This window comes from Periplaneta americana, chromosome 7 (assembly GCF_040183065.1).
Source record: "Periplaneta americana isolate PAMFEO1 chromosome 7, P.americana_PAMFEO1_priV1, whole genome shotgun sequence".
Taxonomy (NCBI): domain Eukaryota; kingdom Metazoa; phylum Arthropoda; class Insecta; order Blattodea; family Blattidae; genus Periplaneta; species Periplaneta americana.
The window spans coordinates 27,558,818-27,581,925 of record NC_091123.1 but is presented as its reverse complement, the minus strand read 5'-3'; the positions used below and the strand labels follow the sequence as shown (position 1 = coordinate 27,581,925).

The 23,108-nt window shown below is 32.9% G+C and overlaps 1 protein-coding gene across 1 annotated transcript in view; it reads left to right on the top strand.

The window, feature by feature from the left end:
- The first annotated feature begins 408 nt into the window (after window positions 1-408).
- Cralbp (Cellular retinaldehyde binding protein) overlaps window positions 409-23,108 on the top strand; it is a 77,648-nt gene continuing 54,948 nt past the window's right edge. Inside the window, exon 1 of the mRNA XM_069830506.1 lies at window positions 409-544. The gene's annotated coding sequence lies outside the window, so the exon portion shown is untranslated. The remainder of the gene's footprint in view (window positions 545-23,108) is intronic.

The window sequence follows — 23,108 nt, the reverse complement described above, 5'->3', positions numbered from 1 at the left end:
TACTACATATTGAGCTTCGCGACTGTATATGATGATAGAGAATGGATTAATCTTGCTCAGGATAGGGACCGATGGCGGGCTTATGTGAGGGCGGCAATGAACCTCCGGGTTCCTTAAAAGCCAGCAAGTAAGTAAGTAAGTAAGTAAGTAAGTTGTTAGAGACTAATGTGTCACTAGCATTAGAATCTCCTTCCCAGTGTTCCCAACTTAACGCACCAATAGTCGCACTTCAGGAAAGTTACAGGGAAGTGGGGCCAAGGATTTCGCAATGGGAGGATCTGACACGGAGCGATACTTCCTTCGAGAAGAAAGCAGTGCAGCGCGGACCGCGGGCCGCGGAGGGCTCGCAGACCAATGCAACCTTCAATTACAGCTTTCCTAGTTACGTAAATTGACCGTGCAGTATATCCGGGTCGTTTACTATACAACACCGAGCACCACGCGGACCTTTGACAGTGTGTGAGGATTTGCCGGCGTGAGCACATCGCAGAGGTCACACCGCGTGTTTCAAGTCCAGCGCAGGGAGAAAGCTCTGATTCCGCCGGTATGTACCGCTCAAACAGTCACAGTTCTATACAGATCTATGTAGCGTAATATAAAAACGGTTTAAGAAGATATTTGAGTAATTTTATTTTTTAAGAATTTATTATTTTAAAAATTCAAAACTATATTAACGCCTCATTTTAACTATAATATTAGTTAAAGCTATTTTTGTGCATGTTCATACAGTGCTGTGAAGAGAAAGATTTCTGTGAAAAACGGTATAAGAAAAAGTTTGTTATTCCAAAAACTTTTATAGACTATTTCAACTATTTTAATTTTTGTGAATATCCCCGAAAACATAATATTTTGACTGTTGTCTCTATTGTGATTGACAGATCAGGAAGAGAGAACATTTTTTAGACTAGTGTAACATCTATACTAATAATAAATCTGTAGCCGAAATTTTTCTGGCAATTCTCGATATTCCAAAAACAATTGGTCCTAATATATATATATATATATATATATATATATATATAATTAACCACCCTGAAACCGAAAATCGCTTTTTTGAAATTTTTGTTTGTATGTCTGTCTGTCTGTCTGTCTGGATGTTTATTACCTTTTCACGCGATAATGGCTGAACCGATTTATATGAAAATTGGAATATAAATTAAGTTCGCTGTAACTTAGATTTTAGGCTACATGACATTCAAAATACGTTATTTAAAAGGGGGGTTATAAGGGGACCTGAACTAAATAAATCGAAATATCTCACTTATTATTGATTTTTGTGAAATATGTTACAGAACAAAAGTTTCTTTAAACATTATTTCCGATAAGTTTTATTCCTTGCAAAATTTTGTTAGGACTGATATTTAATGAGATAAATGAGTTTTAAAATTAAAATAATTGCCATCTAAGGACGTACAGTGAAATAAAAAACAAATGACTTCGTCTATAAGGGGCCTTGGACAACAACAATCGAAAGCTATGAAAGATGGCCTACAGAGAATGTTTCTGTGTTTGTATGAAGTAATATCTATACTAATAATAAATCTGTAGCCGAAATTTTTCTGGTAATTTTCTATTTTCCAAAAATAATTGGTCCTAACATATATAATTAACCACCCTGAAACCGAAAATCGCTTTTTTGACATTTTTGTCTGTCTGTCTGTCTGTTACCTTTTCACACGATAATGGCTGAACCGATTTATATGAAAATTGGAATATAAATTAAGTTCGCTGTAACTTAGATTTTAGGCTATATGACATTCAAAATACGTTATTTAAAGGGGGTTGTAAGGGGGTCTGAATTAAATAAATCGAAATATCTCGCTTATTATTGATTTTTGTGAAATATTTTACAGAACAAAAGTTTCTTTAAACATTATTTTCGATAAGTTTTATTCCATGCAAAATTTTGATAGGACTGATATTTAATGAGATAAATGAGTTTTAAAATTAAAATACAATGCCATCTAAGGCGGTGTAATGAAATGAAAATAAATGACTACGTCTATAAGGGGCCTTGGTCGACAACAATCGAAAGCTGTGAAACATAGCCTACAGAGAATGTTTCTGTGTTTGTATGAAGTAATATCGAAAGCTAAATTAACCGATTTGTATAATTAATTATTATTTCACCATTGCAAAGTGTAGTTTTTCTAGATGGACATAATGCTATAATGTTATTACAGTAACTTCTGAGTGCTCTCTGGACCAAAATGACCGCGTTTTAATTATTTAAATACAATTTAAATTAAGTAACATATTAAACGATTTATCCTTCTATCAAACACGAATGTTCTCTAGATCAAACGTCCTATTTTAATTATGTAATTACTTTATATTTATTTCTAACAGGTGCAGCAGAGCGCACGGGTACGGCTAGTATTATTATAATGTAATACTCTGATTTACGCTACGGTTTCCACCGTTTTCCATAAAGAACTTCAATATGATACACCAATACATATTTAAGGCGATAGAATGACAAAAATGCTAAACATAAAGTACTATTTCCTACCATATTATTAACAGGTATAATTTTAAAACTGGCCAAAATCTGCAAAAAAAATTATATATAATAAATTTTCAGTCACATTTATAAATATCCTCAATTTCTTAAAATTACATTATTTAAAGTCGCTTCAACTACCAGGTCACTGTTCGACTGTCTATACATTTTTGTTAATAAACCTACGGTATATTACGTTGCTGTCATCTATCGGCACGTCTGCGAACCATTATGCCACCTACTGGACATATCTCTAGATATATCCACGAAATACAATCAGCAGGGATTAATGTCTTGTGAAAGTGGGTGTGTAATGGAAATAGGTACCTATCCAGTATTTAGCTTTTTAATATGATCGAAAAATACTACTAAACCCCCGTCAAATTGGTTGAATCCGGGAATAGAACCCGTTACCTCCGAAATAAAATTTGAAAGGCATGTTGGTCCGACAAGTTAACAAATTTAAAGAAACAAATATCAAAAGTCCTTCAATAACTGTCTATTCAAAAATACAAAATATTACATAGGTTACATGAACATATTCTGACTAGCGCTTTCGCTATTATAATAGCATCTTCAGGTCAGACTTTTGTGATGTTAGGCTTTTCATATAAAGACATGGATGGACAAGTAACGTCGAAAAATGTTAAAGTACATGACGTGAAGATATAAAAATACAATTATAAGAAAAGTAAAATGACTTATTAACAGTCTGAGATATATATATATATATATATATATATATATATATATATATATATATATATATATATATATATATATGGCAGTAAAACCTGCATGAGGTCTCAAAAATTAATACATAAAAATATTTGACATGTGTGCAAGTAATATATCACAATATGTTAAAAAATTAAAGTCTGCATATATATTTTGCAGACTTTAATTTTTTAACATATTGTGATATATTACTTTCACACATGTCAAATACTTTTATGTATTAATTTTTGAGACCCCATGCAGGTTTTACTGCCATATATATATCAGACTGTTAATAAGTCATTTTACTTTTCTTATCATTGTATTTTTATATCTTCACGTCATGTACTTTAACATTTTTCGACGTTACTTGTCCATCCATGTCTTTATATGAAAAGCCTAACATCACAAAAGTCTGACCTGAAGATGCTATTATAATAGCGAAAGCGCTAGTCAGAATATGTTCATGTAACCTATGTAATATTTTGTATTTTTGAATAGACAGTTATTGAAGGACTTTTGATATTTGTTTCTTTAAATCCGAAATAAAAGTTCATTATTATTATTATTATTACTATTATTATTATTATTAATACCACTGAACTATCTTGCTCGGTTACTCAGTTTTGTAACATTTGCTTATTACATAGCTTCTATAACAATTTTATGTACGTAGTTGTCATGAAGATCGCGTTTCAAGAAAAATATTAATTAAGTTTGTTAGATTTCATTATGCATCGTTATCAATTAAATTCACTCGTAAACAATGACTAATATAAACAAAATAAAATTATTCCAACAGTTTAGTTTCTATTTCGTGAAAATTCTACATCATCCATACATTATTGAAATCTTTTCACATTGAAAATTATTTTAAAATCTGTCATTTTTAACAAAAATGCTCAATAAAGACCAGTCCATTCATATTCTATAAAAGTCCGATCTGTAACTCACAAAGCTCTTTCAAACGCCTAACCTCTCTAGCCACCAGCTTAACTAAGAAGAGTAAAGTGTTGCGGAACGAACAAGGCGCTAGTAGAATAATTTAAAAGTAGCAATGTGATAGTGCTCTAGCCTAGAAACATAAAAATTTCTCTGATAGTTTTTAATATGGGTATTTCAATTATTATTAATTAATTTTTAGGAACATGCAGGCTGTCGGAGAATTATCTGTAACTTCTCAAGAGTAATTTTTTTTTAATCGATAATAGAGATAGACAAAACAATAAGACTTAAAAATATGAAACAACATTACTTTCATAAAGTTTGCTCCATTTCACACATGATGCCCGCAATATCTATTCGAAAATCGAATGCGCACAAATCATTATTACATTTTTAATATGAAATTTCTTCTATAGCTGGGATTTTGCAAATTTCAAAGTTCGTACACAAGTGAAGGATGTGATGTACATTTGATCCTTCACGTAACCCCAGAGGAAGAAATCCAATGGAGTCAGATCAAACAATGGTGGAGGTCTCGCAGTGGATATGCATCTTCCAATCCATCTTCCAGGAAAATGTATAATAATGTTTACTTCTGCACCCGCTCAACGCAGACTTCCACTTCTTGTGACAACATAGGACAAAACCCAGAAAAGAAAGCCTTTCAGTTTCTATAAAAAGGAAATTTAATCTTCACTCTCCTGTTAGGAGACGAAATAGATTCGCTACATTTACAGTTTAAGATACCACCATTGAACTGAAATAGATTAAAATAGAAAATATCGCTACTTTTCGCATTTCATGTCATACTCGTAGTTTAATGATATTGCATCTTCACTTTCGAGTTTGTGTCGATAATAACAAGACAGGGCAGCGATCAGAAAGACTGTCTTTGCTTATATTAAGATTTCACCTCAGCGCCCGCATAAAATAAGGCAGGAAATACAAGAAAACTAACATCGTAACTGGTTGCGTGTAAATCCCTTCGAGCTGCGATTAACATGTACCGAAAGCGATAGGTCGAACGTGAGGTCGTCGCTAAGCAACTCATCTGTAAGAGTTAACACTTTCCCCAATTAGCTGGGAGCAAAGACATTCTCTCGTGAGATAGTAATCTTTCTTCAATTGTCTAGCGCTAAGATTCACAGATTTGAGTCATGATACAAACATGAGAATAAATTGTGGAGATTCACGAGGAACTGATCCCAACGGAAGCAATGTTAAATTAAACAGGAAGAACATTTTACATAATCAAATTCTTCTTAAGTTTTCGCGTGCCTCTTCTTGCCGGTTACACAAAAGATGTAAAATGCATACAGTAAATATGTCTAACAGATTTGGACGCATCATTAGTTAAACGGCTAGAGTTTCGGCTTTCCACGCAGTTGACTTAAGTCCAATTTTCAACGACTCTAAGTGAATTTTGTGGTTTTTTGAGAGGTTTCTTCATGATTACATATTTATAATTTCTGTAATTATAAATGAAAGTCACATTTATCTGTGATTCAGTAGCAACCGAGAAGGGAATTGCAGTGCCATACGTAATCTCGACGTGAACTCCATGAAATCTATAAGACTATTGTTCTCTAAATAGGGTTGTTTATACTGTACATTTCAGATCCCAGATTTGAGTGAGTTGCAATTATTAGAATTGCCATACGTTAGTTTAACAAAGTTTAGTCGAATTTTAAATAGACTGCTCTCTAGATGTATTGTATCTGAGTAAGTGGATACGTGGAAATTTAGTCGCAAAATTTTTTATTTGATAACATTTTAAATTATATATTCGAACAGAATTACCGACACAAAATATTTTATAATATAGGGAAGTTAAGTGCACTATGTTTTAGGGTTTTCTTAAGCTATTATTTCAATACGTTTTCATGCTTAAAATTGTAATCATAAAATTCTATGTAGGATTATATTTATTTGACTAGTAATTAAACAAAGCTCTTCTTCTATTCCAGAAATAGGCCTAATACAATAAAACACAGAAAAATGCATCGAATTATATATATATGCAACCGAGTTTAATTGGAAAATAATAACAATCGGTATCCACCTAACATTTCAAAATGTTTCACAAGAGCTCCTGCGGTTAGATTCTTCTCTCGATTTTTCTTTTTACAAAAGTTGGGAAAATAATTTGCTGATCATTTACCAGAACAAAACTAGAATTTCACGTAGGGTGGTGCATCTGATGCTCGTAGACATCCACTCAAATTAATAAATATCAAATAAGCAACATGTTTTAGCAAGAGTAATATTCTAGCTGGTGCTAATTCAACCGTCTTTTCCACTCTTCGCTGTGGATATTTGGATATTGTCATCATATCAACAGCACATAAAAATCAACTTCATTTTCAGCATTTCTAGTCCATTGTGCTAGCTATCATGTTTCTAGAGTACTATGTTTGATTTCACAGTATAAAGACAAGGGTTAAAGTACTTTTTACACAAATTTGCAATAAACTCTTGCTTAAACAATTAAATTAATATTAAATGTCTAAATATGTGTATAACTTAAAAAAAATGAAAAATTATGTGCACCATGGCATTACCAGAGCAGGAAAACTTCCGGTCTCCATCAACAAACTTTTACGAACTTCCGGTATCTACAGAGTACCGACGGTTACCGGCCAAATAAAGCAATGCATGCACTGTTTATTTCATAAATAAAATAGTAAAATATAACATTTCCTTCACAACTAATTATTTTATTCATTTTGTAATATCGACACTTTTGTATTATTTTTTACTTGAACATTGTAATTGGGTTTTGCCTGTTATGTTCATAAACAAATAATAGTACATTATGCAACGAGCCTATAATGGTAGTAATTAAGACGCGAGTATGTTTGTTTATGAAACGAGCGCAAGCGAGTTTCATAATTTTCATACGAGCGTCTTAATTACTATTATAGGCAAGTTTCATACGACTTTTTATGCTCGACCATATTTCTAACTTGAAATTATTCAGAAGTATTCATGTTATGGTTATGTAAGTGAGGAGTGAACTGACCTGAATTGTGAGATGTGCGCAGACGCGAACGTATTGATTTTTTTTCCGAAACACGAATGTCATTGACCTTGATATAATCTAGAGAATAACATGAAGATTAGGCTTGATATAACCTGGAAATTGATTTAGAATTGAAAAACGTGATGACAAATTGAACATATTTGAATATTATTTACAATTAACGCTAATTATTATAGTAACAGAACATAACCTTCTGTGACAGTATTGGATTTCCAGCTTCCGTGACTTTTCGTTAATTGTCTTTCGATTGCATATCCGAGAATAATCGATACTTGCGGTTTTATAATGGTACAATCAGTACAAAGGTGATTTTTCATTGGCTAAACAACTGAATTATAATGAATAGGTGTACTTTAATGAGGTGCATTAAAGGGCTACTACCAGGTGTATAATTACTACATTTCGGCATGGTCGAGCATAAAATAAATAAAAATCTAGGAGCAATATTCTTAAAAAAGAAAAAAAAAGAAAATGTTATGTTTTATTTAACGACGCTCGCAACTGCAGAGGTTATATCAGCGTCGCCGGATGTGACGGAATTTTGTCCCGCAGGAGTTCTTTTACATGCCAGTAAATCTACTGACATGAGCCTGTCGCATTTAAGCACACTTAAATGCCATCGACCTGGCCCGGGATCGAACCCGCAACCTTGGGCATAGAAGGCCAGCGCTATACCAACTTGCCAACCAGGTCGACTGAAAAAAAAAAAAAAAAAAAAAAAAAAAAAAAAAAAAAGTTTCTCGGAATTAAACAAATCTCTGACTTCAGAGTGAATGCGGTTAATTTAATTTTACTTTCCAAATGAATACCTTTAGGGTATTTAGAAGTAATTTACAAGACCGTCGTCTGATATTGCATGTTTGCGTATTTACCTTCATCACTATGTCACGAGTAAATGTAGGAAGGACCCTGCAAGTTCCGCGGTCAGGTGCGTGACATCAAGGAAAGAACAGTTGAAGGACGACGAAACAGGAAGTTGAGTTAATTATACAGATTTACTGTATTTTATTTTATAGCAAATTAAAAAGGCAGAGCTATTAATTGCTGATTAACTGTTAAGTTATTTAAATTAATAAATAACGACTTTGTTGTATTAACATTTTAAATAATGATGTTATTGTACCTGATTGACTAGTTCGGATGTTTTTTAAATCATCTGCTGAATTCTAGCGAGTTCCCGCTCTGTCGTCTTTGTTTCCTGTTATGGTGGGGTGTGTTCATTATTGTATCGAAAAGAGTGAGTGTTCTGAAATTCAATCGAGTGTTTAGGATGTGTTGTGGGTGTGTTTTTGTCTGTTTATAAATTTCGCATTGTTCTAGAGCAGTGATGTCAAAGCAAGCGCATTTTTCTGACCTTTACATCGTGTGCGCGCATTAAGCGCTAGGTATGGAAGGAGGAAGGATTATGTAAGATGATAAAAGCAGCCTTTTGAATTAAAAAAACAGTGGTGCACAAATTTCATCAAACGGAACGTGAAATTTTATGTAGTTATTTCTATATGGCTTCTTTCTGTTTGATATTATCTATAGACCTATTGTCTGTAAAACAAAGGTGCTAACACCAATTTCTTAATATTTCACTTGTGTTTTAAACGTTAATAACATAATAAGGAGTTAAGAAGGAATATTCACATAAATTCCATAGTAGTACAACTATACTGTACTAAGTGGATGAAACACATCATTCATAAAGAAAGTGAGATCCCAAAAAAGAGATTGAGTATGAGATGATAAGTTGGAATTGATATTGATGGCATCCTTAGCCTTATAAAAGTAATCAATAAACTAATCAAAACAATATTATAATACAAAGCAAAGTTTCCTAGGCACTGTATCTGTTTTAAGTGTAACTAATATTATAAAACAAAACTCTTATCGCATTATGCTTTTAAGATGATATTGGTGAGCAATGTCCTATCATCAGAATATTAAATTATTTTCTCGAAATCTGCTGAAGCTATAGAGCTGACTTTTTTACAACACATGGACACATATCTTTCGCTTATGATGTAACAGTAGTTGCTTTGTTAATTAATTTTCTTACAAACATTTTCCATGCGAATATCTTCAAAATTTTCAATACACTATCTTCAGTAATACGTATTTACTATATATTACATTTACGAAAACATTGTTTCAGTACCTGTAAGGCTACTAAGTAAACTTATCTGAAAATTTCACTTTTCTATAAAAAAAAAGTTAAGAAAATATTCCTTTTGAATAAAAAAGCAAATTTGTGAAAAATGAGCACTGAAATTAAAACTTACTTTCTTATAATGTGCTTATAGTTCTCAGACAAATCTAAAAATTAACATGGATACAGTTTTAATAAGTTCTCTTCCCTTTATCCATTGAATAAGTGCTGGCCATCCCTGAATATAGCTCGACCAAGCGGCATATACCACCTCTTTCGTCTGTTTCTTTCCTTTCCGCTCTAAAGCGCGCGCTTGCGCCAATGGGCATCAGTTGACATGACTTTCTAGAGTATCGAGTTTCTAGTGTATTTGGTTGAATTTGTAGTATTTTCATGTCTGTGTTTATATTACTGTAGTCGTGGTTGGAATTTATTAATCTTTAAAGGCTTATTTTGTGAATAATTATGTAAACCTGCCCCAAATACGAGTAGCTTGGGAGCGAAGATATTTTTGCATCGAAATATTCATTCCATATTGTGCCAACATTTATTTCATATTTTGGCAAAATTTTCATATTGTGCCTGTCTCTAGCTATAATGCTTTTGAAGTATTCACAAATAGTGAATGTAGAGGAACCATTTCTAAATAAACATTGAGCTTAAATGCACAACATGCTTCATGCGATCAAAATAACATATACATTGCTTGCAGACATTCTTATTCACGTTTAAGCATCTGTAGATCGTGATAGGTTTGTTTGGATACTTCACAAAACGTCAAGTCTCTATACATGAAATTGCTGGTTATGAATACACATCGAAGTTTTTATTCATTGTAAAAATAGATGGTGATGCACATAATATTTCGATCTCTCATCGTATTTTCCATACAAGTCAATATACTGTTTGATAGGTAGACTATATACACACTTCAAGAGACGTTATTTATATTTAAAAAAGCATCACGTGTCGTCTTATGACAAGCAAATTTCATATAATCAGTTACTTTCTGAATTTAATTATAAAACTTTAACATCTCGACGATTAATAAATAGTCAAATTTTACTCTATAAGACTGTTAACGGTATATTGAATAACTGTGATTTTCTTAAATTCCTTCAGTTAAATGTAAAAAAAAAAACAGAATCACGTCATAGGCAACCTTTTGTTATTCCCATTCCTAGAACTGTTTTCTTCAAGAACTCTCCATTGTTTGTTATGTGTAATACTTACAACTCTCTGTCTTTAAACTGTGATTCTCAATTAGATTTCAGTTTAACAGTTGAAACATTCATACAATATTAAAAAAAATTGTATTTCCTTAGATATTTAAATTATGAAGAAGTGTATTATAATGTTTTTACTCTAGTTTTTAAATAATTTTGCATCATTATATTGACATTTGGCACTATATTAACTGCAATACTATATTCTGGTATCTATTACCGTCATGTATTTTCTTTCTTTCGTTTGTGTTGTTTGTTTTGTTGTTTTTTTTTTCTTATTATGTATTTTGTGTCTGTATCTGTGTAAGCCACCTGTAATTGGAAGCCTGCTTCTGTTGGTGGTGGATTTAAATAAATAAATAAATTAATTAATTAATTAAAATTATCTCCTACATCCAGACAAAGTGTACTAGATCCATCTACAGCTATACTTAATCAAAATGTGTAATGTCATACTGTACGCATTATTAATTAAGTTGATATATAATTAATTAAGTTGATATGTAATTAATTAAGTTGATATGTAATTAATTAAGATGATATGTAATTAATTAAGTTGATATGTAATTAATTAAGATGATATGTAATTAATTAAGATGATATGTAATTAAGTTGATATGTAATTTAGTTGATATGTAAAGAAATTAAGGTAATATGTAATTAAGATATTTAATTAAGTTGATTTGTAATTAATTAAGGTGATTATGTCATTACTTAAATTGGTAATAGTTGGGTGAAATAGAAGTAATAAGTTAGGTTTACTTTTGCTTATTGTAGGCGTTATTATAGAATAGTTTTTATTTATAGTCCTAGGTTTATTGCATCTATTTATTTACTGTTAGAAATAAATTTAGGTTTATTTTATTATTTTTCTTTTATTGCTGTAATTATTGCAGAATTATAATGGTATTATTGTATATTATATATCACTGCCACCGGGTGTATACTCAATTGTAGTATTAATAAATACATACATACATAACATAACATAACATAACATAACATAACATAACATAACATAACATAACATAACATAACATAACATAACATAACATAACATAACATAACATAACATAACATAACATACATACATTATGAGCTACACACTACAAGGTACTGTATGAAACAGGATTCTGTACAGCAACAACATCTTAGTCTTTTCTCTTTATTCACGGATTACGTTCCTGTTCTAACTATAGACTTTACTGGTCACGAAATCTTATTCCCAGATGTCCAGTTGTTTCTTATCCTACATATTTATAACCCATCATTATTGTTAGATACACGCGGTCTTAAATAATTTTAAAATGTTTTTTTTAGATTGTATTTACAGGATCTTCCAAAAAATGCAATCATTTTAAATTGCCACATTTATGCTACTATATTACGTATATTAATGATTTTGATGTTGAAAAATTCTGATAGCTGTAAGTTTGATGAGTTTTATATGATATTCTTATTGAATTTGGTATTCCCAAGAAACTAGTTCGATTAATTAAAATTGTCTCAGTGAAACGTACAGCTGAGTTCGTAAAGGTCAGTTTCTGTCAGATGCGTTTCCAATTCAATGTGGGCTAAAGCAAGGAGATGCACTATCACCTTTACTTTTTAACTTCGCTCTATAATATGCCATTAGGAAAGTCCAGGATAACAGACAGGGTTTGGAATTGAACGGGTTACATCAGCTGCTTGTCTATGCGGATGACGTGAATATGTTACGAGAAAATCCACAAACGATTAGGGAAAACACGGGAATTTTACTGGAAGCAAGTAAAGAGATAGGTTTGGAAGTAAATCCCGAAAAGACAAAGTATAAGATTATGTCTCGTGACCAGAATATTGTACGAAATGGAAATATAAAAATTGGAAATTTATCTTTTGAAGAGGTGGAGAAGTTCAAATATCTTGGAGCAACAGTAGGCCCTAACAAATATAAATGATACTCGGGAGGAAATTAAACACAGAATAAATATGGGAAATGCCTGTTATTATTCGGTTGAAAAGCTTTTATCATCTAGTCTGCTGTCAAAAATCTGAAAGTTAGAATTTATAAAACAGTTATATTACCGGTTGTTCTTTATGGTTGTGAATCTTGGACTCTCACTTTGAGAGAGGAACATAGGTTAAGGGTGTTTGAGAATAAGTGCTTAGAAAAATATTTGGGGCTAAGAGGGATGAAGTTACAGGAGAATGGAGAAGTTACACAACACAGAACTGAACGCATTGTATTCTTCGCCTGACATAATTAGGAACATTAAATCCAGACGTTTGAGATGGGCAGGACATGTAGCACGTACGGGCGAATCCAGAAATGCATATAGAGTGTTAGTTGGGAGGCCGGGGGGAAAAAGACCTTTAGGGAGGCCGAGACGTAGATGGGAAGATAATATTAAAATAGATTTGAGGGAGGTGGGGTATGATAGAGAATGGATTAATCTTGCTCAGGATAGGGACCAATGGCGGGCTTATGTGAGGACGGCAATGAACCTCCGGGTCCCTTAAAAGCCTTTTGTAAGTAAGTAAGTAAGTAAGTTTGATGATATGATTTCTTAAGTGAGATCCATCGGCAACCATCACCACTATCCAAACGTCAGCTGAAACTATTCACTACTTTTTTTTAGCAATTCTCTATACAGGGATCTGAACACACCACTAATTCCAAACAATCCAAGTGCCAATAATTTTGCACGACTTATATCACCGAGTCCACCAGCTCTGCGACCTTCAGCTGCCGAAGTATTGGAGCAGTTCACACAAACCCGTCAATGAAGTTAATGAGCCGTGCTAATCGGTGCATGTTCCAGTCGTAAGGCTGCGCCAATTGGAAGAGAGCTGCTACATGCCTGTGTGGAAAGGGCACTTGGACTCCTATCCATTGATAACAAACCTGGATAGCACGCTTAAATAAACATCTATAATAATTCCGGTCACGTAACTTTGACCTTTAAGAATGTAACAACAGGCTGCTGATTGATGCTTAAGTTCATAGCGTTTTTGTTTTCCATGGCAACAAGGCTTTAACTTATAAGACATTTGTTTGGAGGTTGTCATTTGTCATTTAATGCCATAGTATCACCAGCGAATAGGGATTATAAAGAATGGACACTGAGCGAAAATTCCTGTGTTTTGTTTCTCTGTGCGCCAGCGTTTAGTTCCACTTTCAAGCGCTAGAGGTTAGTGTAATCGAGCATACGCTAAGATAATAATTGAGAATAGAGGATCCAAACATCGCCTACCTTATTGCATAATCCAGTAACGCTTTGCTTCAAATAAATTCAAGTTAACGGCTTTTCCTTATTTCTCAGTGACAAACTAGTTGTAATAATAATATTTTATATTTGAGATATAGTAAATTATATTATAAAATAATATAATACATTATAAAATTAAGTATCGAATTCGTTTAATATTTATATATAATATAATATAGGTATATGGTTTTACTTCTCGTAAGAGTTTTGTTTTTCCATTTTCAGCGCTATCAAATCATTACATATTTTAATTGTTGTTGGGGTCAACGTCTCAACTCTCATTATGAAGGAACTCTAGAGTCTAGATATTACAGTTAATGACGGATTTATTATTTTATGGATCCAATTTATTTTACTTGAGTACATAATGTACCTAGATGTATTAATTATATGTGTTATATTTCCGCTGTGTCGACTGCTAGCTGGTGTGATGTCAGCGCCAACTCTAGGGAGAAAGCAGAATCTCACGCTTTAGCTGGCTTGAAGGTCATTGAAATCAGTCCGGTTACATCAAAGGTACCGACGGGAAGTGTCCATTCTTTATAATCCCTATTCGCTGGTATCACATTCTAGTACAGCAGTTTTTTTTTATAATAACTGCTTCCCATTGAAGGTAGCCCAGAAGGACTCAGTATACTCTCCTACATAAATTTTACAATATTAAATGTTTACATAAATTTTGTAGAAAGAAAATTAAAATAAACATATATGAATTATAAAGTGAAGAAAAGAAAAAAAAATTAAACAGAGTGAATATGATGACTCAGAATTTGGAAGAGCGTTTCAAAACTGAAGTTATGATGTCAGCAGTAAGTGTCTGTGGTAGTTCAAAAATCTTCCTGAAGCTTTCAAAGCACTTGGGAATCACACCACGAGCTCCAATAAGAAGGCCAATCACCTCAATGTCTTCAAGCTGGTATTATGCTTTGAAGTAATCAATTGTTCGCAGATAAATGTTGATCTTTTCTTTATTGACATCCTCCGGCTGGCTACTCCCCGTTTCAATCCTTATGGTAGGATCAATTATATATCCTTTCTTGGTAGTCTGGGAATACGCTATGATGTCAATACGTCTAGAGGAGCCATTAGTAGCAAGGCAAAAAACTTCCTCTTCTACTACCCAAGACTTTTTTCTTAAAGCAGATGCAATTAAGGATCGAACATGATGGTGTCTGGCATTTCGGAGGAGTAAACCTCTGTTACACTGACCCTGGACGTGGGCAAGGGTTTCAGTCTCCGGGCAGCCATGTCTGCACCGGGATCCGTCCAAAGAGCGACCAGGTACTCCTCTAACTGCTGCTGAATTGGCTTTCATTTTGAGGCAGGTTACCCATTCAGATGTAGATAGTCCAGACTTATTAAAAATCCAGGCGTTGGCTTTAGGTACTTGGCTGTACAATTCTACACCTCTGCCTTTTCCAGGCATTACTTTCCAGATTCGAATTCTGCATTTCTTAATTCCTCTCGGAAATCGGTCGCCATTGTTATTCCATTTCAACACGCTTGGGATAATATGAACATTGAAAGTAAAACTCAATTTAGGCACTTAAAATTAAAAATATCTGATTCTGATATAGGCTACATAAGCTACATTCACTCTCTATACAACTATATACGTCAAATAACGCGCGCTGGAATAACGATGGCTGATTTATCGGCATTTCCCGCGCAAAGGATTACGGTACTCTGGATATTCACGGACTCTGGTCTAGTATATACAGTCACGAAGCTTGAGGTGATGAGAGTACTAGGAACAATAGACTGTGCTGATACTATTTCGTATTGTCTGCGATGAGGCGATAGTAGCGAACCTAGTGGTTAGCAACTATCTATGGATGCATATTCCCTACGTATTAAATTTCATGACTGTATCTACTAGACTGTGATAGTATTGTGTTACTGAATACGACTTGAATTCTTAAACTTTGACAAAGTTTGTGTTAATTATGTGCTAAAGGAAATGGAGTGTCAAAGTAGAAAAAAAAAACAAACATTTCCTATGGTTTCTTTTTAGTTTAAGGAAAGAGGATGGTATTTTTTGGTGAAAAATGAGTAAATTAAAGAAAAGTTCTTTAAAATATTCTGTGATATGTATGGAATGCATAGGGTAACATTTAGTGGATATTTGTGCCCTTATCGGATGTTGAGTCGCCATTTTTAAACTTCCTGCGTTATGGATTTTTAAATCACTCGCCCACTTTTATTGTTGTTTCCTGTAAATTAAATTTTAAAAAATTGTTTTTCTTTAAAATACCTTTTGATATGTTTGGAATGCATTGCCTAACATTTTGTGGGTATTTGTGCCCTTATCGGATGTTGAGACGTCATTTTTAAACTTCCTGCGCTATGGATTTTTAAATCACACGCCCGCTTTTATCGGTTTCCAGTAACTTCATTTTTTTTTTGCTACATTGCCAGACAAAAATGGATATAATTTCTGAACTATTAAAGATACATGCATGACATTTAGAGCACACATTCTTTAGACTATTAGGAAACTTTTCTCTGTAACAGAATTTTGTTAATTGATTTCATTTTAAAAATACGTCCGTTTGTTTGCAAGAAAGGAAATCAGAAAAGTGTTATTAAATTTTAATTGTTTATTTTACAAACGTAGGGACTAATATCAAAATTCTGTTACAGACAGTTTGTAGAACATACTTTTGCAAATACATTGCAAAAACTGTTTGAATCTATCTTTAAAAACGGTTTAGATATATCGGTTTTAGTACTATGCTGCATTGGGTATATATATATTTTTTTCAAATTTCAGCCCCCAAATAATTTTTTTTTTTAAATATTTTTATTTGGTTGAGTTGTCACAGCTATGAGCTCTCTACATACAAAAAATTAATATTTTACACCAAATAGGAAAAAAGTTAAAAAAAATACCATCCTCTCCCCTTAACCGAAAGAAAAAAGGCATCGGAGACCTCTAGAAGCATTTGTACCAGTTACGAGGAACGCTATCAGGGGAGATACGGCCCGAAAACTGTTTCCTCATTTCAAAGAGGGTCGTTGTCCATTTTGATATGAATGATCCTCCACGTTCAGGAAGACTCTCGAACTTTGATAAAGACGTTTAAACGGTTTTAATCCACTACGATCCACGTCATTCAACTGAGGAATTGGTCCATATGATTATTTGTGACCAATCAACCATCGTGCAACATTTGCATTCCCATAGCCAAAGTTAAAAATTGTTTGTATGGGTACTACGTACGTCTTGAGCGAAAACAATAAATATCAGCGTGTTATCATTAATAATAATCTAAGTTGGAATTTTCAAGTTAAAGAAACGATAAAAAAAATCTGTTCCTCCATTCACTCTTTGAGTCGCTTGAGAAACTTCTTGCCCCAGCAACTAAAACTTACCCTAGTACAAACCCTAGTAATGCCGCATTTCGATTATTGTGACGTTTTGTTAAGTGACCTAAGTTCTGAACTGTCAGTCAAGTTACAGCGAGCTCAGAATATATGCGTCAGATACGTGTGCAACATCCGACAATATGATCACATATCACCGTCCTTCGTAAGTCTCTCGTGGCTCCGACTTAAAGAACGCAGAACTTTACACTCTTTGTCTTTACTCTTTCGAATTCTGCACACCTCAACACCAAATTACCTTTCGTCTCGTTTCTCTTATCTATACTCTAACCACGACGTAAATACCAGATCACTTATCTGTGGCACGCTAAATATACCTCTTCATAGAACATCTTGTTATTCCTCATCTTTTACAATATCCACCTCGCGTCAATGGAATTCCTTGTCACAAAGTATTAGGGGCTGCAAGACAACAAACACCTTTAAGAACAGCTTAAAAGATAACCTTATTAGTATTTCAGTCCAATCATACTGATTTTAACTATCACTGACTACACTGTTACTTTTTTCTTTAGACATCATCCTGATTGTGCCGTATTTTCAAAATTGTCTCATAATAATCTCTTTCTATTATCTAATATTATTTGAAATATATTAACATTCTATGTATTTTAGTTTAATTCTGCTACACAGTTTATTTCAGTGTTTAATTAATAGTTCATAGGATTTTGTTGTTTAATTCGTAAATAACTCTTGTATACATGTAACTCTCATCTAAATCAAATTGTTGAATTCTTTGTAAGTTCATGGATATGTATATACACTTTTTACTGGTTGAGTGGAACAGAAGGCCTTGCGGCCTTAACTCTGCCAGCTAAAATAAATAATCATCATCATCATTATTATTATTATTATTATTATTATTATTATTATTATTATTATTATTAATTTGTGCTTCTTTGCTTGCTCCGTTTAGCATGTCAACAACATCGGTCATAAAAATCTGACTTTTCAGGAATAGCTCCCTGTAAAGCTGACATGAATTAGTTCAAGGAAAAAATTGTTCCGAGGCCGGGAGTCGAACCCGGGACCTTTGGCTGAGCGCGCCAATGTTCTACCAACTGAGCTACCCAGGAACTCTACCAGACCTCGGCTCAATTATTCCCTTTTATATCCACATGACATAACACTTCAACACTTGACAAAGGACTAAAAAAACTAGATTTAGTGGATAAACCACCGTGTTGGCAACACTGCTCCTGTTTGAGTTTAGTGAATGCCACTCGCAATGCATTCGTTAGTTAAAAAACTTCATTTTTGTTCGTTAAGAGATCATTATTGCACACCACTATACCGTTTTCGCTGAAAGAAAAATCTTAATGTAAACATAAGCACGTTGCTGTCGTACCCGTGATTGGCTCCCCGTCGAAACACTCACATGACGCAGGAAAATATAGTTCGTATTTGGAAACCATAATCTTGTATTATTTGAGAGTAAAAAATTGAATTCTAGTTGTTAAATACGATAAAACATATAACTTCACTTATATGTAAAACGCTATTTAAAAGAAAAGCTACTTTTATATTTTGTTATGTACTATGAACGCGGATGAATACCGACAGTAATAGCGAGGTAGTCTGTTCTTGTAACAAGCTGGCGTCACTTGAACTCGTAGTTGTTCACGTAAGCACGCGATAGATAGATAGATAGATAGATAGATAGATAGATAGATAGATAGATAGATAGATAGATAGATAGATAGATAGATAGATAGATAGATAGATAGATAGATAGATAGATAGATAGATAGATAGATAGATAGATAGATAGATAGATAGATAGATAGATAGATAGATAGATAGATAGATAGATAGATAGATAGATAGATAGATAGATAGATAGATAGATAGATAGATAGATAGATAGATAGATAGATAGATAGATAGATAGATAGATAGATAGATAGATAGATAGATAGATAGATAGATAGATATAGATATAGATATAGATAGAGATAGATAGATAGAGATAGATAGATAGAGATAGATAGATAGAGATAGATAGATAGAGATAGAGATAGATAGATAGAGATAGAGATAGATAGATAGAGATAGATATAGATATAGATATAGATATAGATATAGATATAGATATAGATATAGATATAGATATAGATATAGATATAGATATAGATAGATAGATAGATAGATAGATAGATAGATAGATAGATAGATAGATAGATAGATAGATAGATAGATAGATAGATAGATAGATAGATAGATAGATAGATAGATAGATAGATAGATAGATAGATAGATAGATAGATAGATAGATAGATAGATAGATAGATAGATATATAGATAGATATATAGATAGATAGATAGATAGATAGATAGATAGATAGATAGATAGATAGATAGATAGATAGATAGATAGATAGATAGATAGATAGATAGATAGATAGATAGATAGATAGATAGATAGATAGATAGATAGATAGATAGATAGATAGATAGATAGATAGATAGATAGATAGATAGATAGATAGATAGATAGATAGATAGATAGATAGATAGATAGATAGATAGATAGATAGATAGATAGATAGATAGATAGATAGATAGATAGATAGATAGATAGATAGATAGATAGATAGATAGATAGATAGATAGATAGATAGATAGATAGATAGATAGATAGATAGATAGATAGATAGATAGATAGATAGATAGATAGATAGATAGATATTTATTAGCCTTAGGAAATACAATGATTTCATGGCATCGTCAGAGTGAATACATAATAAATATGCGGTTACATACATGTTATTCCGACATACAAGATGTCTACAATAATATACAATCAACACATTCAGTAATGAAGTCAATTCTCCACAGTTTTCTTCAGACCATTACTTGTACAAGGTTCTTGGTTTCCTTATCTTCTTGGGCAGTCTTACCCCAGACATGAATCAGATAGAAAAGAAGAGCAGTAAACACAAAAGGAGATACTAACTACTGTAAGCTAAATTTGGAGTGCTAAACTAAGATACTCATTGACAGTAAAATGCATGTGGAAAAGTAAAATATGTTTCACTGTAGTATGGCTTCTGCATTCTCAACTGTCCATTGTGAAGACGTAAGACTTAAAAATAATTTAATTACAGTAATTATAAAATAAATATTTCCTAAGCAAATGAAAGCATAGTAGTGAGGTTAGGTCTACTTGATGAGTAACGGGAAATGTTTAACATGAAACAGAATGTACAACAGTGGGCGGGAACACATACTGAGAATCTATGGCGCCAAACAGCGGCCAGTCACGTGCTATTGTTTATATTAGGATTTTTCTTACAGAGAAAAGATTATAGTTGAATGCTTCATAGTTATGAGAAAGGTAATGAGACGCAATGAATAGATGAAAGATAACGAAACGAACGTACAAAGTTGCGCAACACGCATTGCGCAGCAACACAAACCATGCATTGCGTCTTCCTAACGTCACCGTTCAACAGACCGGAAGCAGAGAAGCGAACGAGCACAATTAGTCGCTGTTGTAGTCCACAGCTGAACTTTCTCGAAGTCCTTAAGTGTTTAACAAATACATTTCAGTCCTAACTCGTTCAACAAATACCAGCCTGACAATGATCCGGAGAGAGCCCAATCATTCTAGTTTATTTATGTATGTACATCTCTTATTTCCTTCAAAACGCGCGGTTTTCTTTGGCGGCCAGATTAGCAATCCATCTCTGAACTTTCACCGCGTCCTCAAGTCGCTCAACTCGAAAGAATGACACGGAAAGGCTTTCCTATCCTCGTGACTTATGAGACAGACAGTTAACGCGATAATTATCTTCACGTTTGTTTTGGAAAGTAAACGTGGAATAAAATCTTGTCTTCTGTATTCTAACGCTTATAAATATTTCTCATTGGGCTCGAGGGTCGCTGGGGCTGGTTGGGTTCCCCCTTTCCAAGTTGTCCTCAACTGTAAGGCAAATGTCAGGAAATCTATGACAAATCCTCTGGTTTGTTCCACACCTTACAGCTTCACAATGCTGATGTAAGAATTATTAAATATATACTAATAATAAATCTGTAGCCAAAATTGTTCTGGTAATTTTCGATTTTCCAAAAATAATTGGTGTTAACATGTATAATTAACCATCCTGAAACCGAAAATCGCTTTTTTGAAATTTTTGTTTGTATGTCTGTCTGTCTGGATGTTTGTTACCTTTTCACGCGATAATGGCTGAACCGATTTATATGAAAATTGAAATATAAATTAAGTTCGTTGTAACTTAGATTTTAGGCTATATGGCATTCAAAATACTTTATTTAAATGGGGGGTTATAAGGGGGTTTGAATTAAATAAATCGAAATATCTCCCTTACTATTAATTTTCATGAAAAATGTTACATAACAAACGTTTCTTTAAAAATAATTTCCGATAAGTTTTATTTCATACAAAATTTTAATAGGACTGATATTTAATGAGATAAATGAGTTTTAAAATTACAATAACAACGCCATCTAAGGCGCTGTATTGAAATAAAAACAAATGACTTCGTCTATAAGGGACCTTGGACAACAACAATCGAAAGCTATTAAACATAGCCTACAGAGAATGTTTCTGTGTTTGTATGAAGTAATATCGGAAGCTAATTAATTGTTTAATTATTATTTCACCATTGGAAAGTATAGTTTCTCTAGATGGACATAATTCTACAATGTTATTACAGTAAATTCTGAAACATATAGTAAGTAATATAAAGTATACACATTAAAACTAAATGATACGTAAATCTTCATTAAACTATGGTTGCATGTAATAACAATTAAGAAACATGTTAAAGGAATTGTCATTGCACCAAATGATTGCTCCCTGGACCAAAATGACCGCATTTTAATTATTTAAATACAATTTAAATTAAGTAACATATTAAACGATTTATCCTTCTATCAAACACGAATGTTCCCTGGATCAAACGTCCTATTTTAATTATGTAATTACTTTATATTTATTTCTAACAGGTGCAGCGGAGCGCACGGGTACGGATAGTATAATAAATACAATTAATAAAAAAATGAAATAACCCTGGCTCTAGCCTATATGAAAGTATTTCAGGTACACATTGAAACAAACTTCTACTACTCATAATCATTTAACATCATCACATCATCATCATCATCATCATCATCATCATCCTGTCAAGTACTAGTCCCGAAAGAACTGTTGCGGCCTGAAAAAGCGATTTTCTTGCCATCTTTTCTTAGGTCGACCAAGTGACCGTTTCCCATTTAGACGATACTTCATTATTGCCTTAGGGATCCTGGATGAAACCATTCTTGAGACGTGTTCCTTCCAGTTTAACTGATATCTGGAGATATAGTCCAGTATTGATGACACATTAAGTTCTTGAAAGATATCTTCATTTTTCTTTCGATCCCATTTAGTGTAGCCAGCTGTTCGGCGCATGAATCTCATCTCGCAAGCTGTTAGTCTGCTTTCATCTTTTGTCCTTATAGTCCACGCTTCACTCCCATAACATAGGACTGATCGAGCTATTATTTGATAAAGACGAGTACGAGTTGATTTCTGTACTAATGAAGATTTTAATACTCTATTAATTATGCCCATTGATTTGTTGAATTTTACAATTTTCTCTGATAAATCCAAATTTTCAACAAAAGAAAGTTTATACCCTAAATAATTAAACTCATTAACTCTTTCCAAAATTGTGTTATTTAAACAAATTCTGCTTGGTATTGGGTATTTACCACAAAAGGCCATTATTTTTGTATAGTTAATGGATATTTCCATTGAATATTTTTGTGCTATTAAATTTAAATTTTGTACTGACCGTTGCGAATCATCTTCTGATGTTGCTAGTAAAACAAGATCATCTGCAAACTAATTTTAAATTTCTGTTAATAGTGATTTATCCGTGTTTTGTTTCTCTAA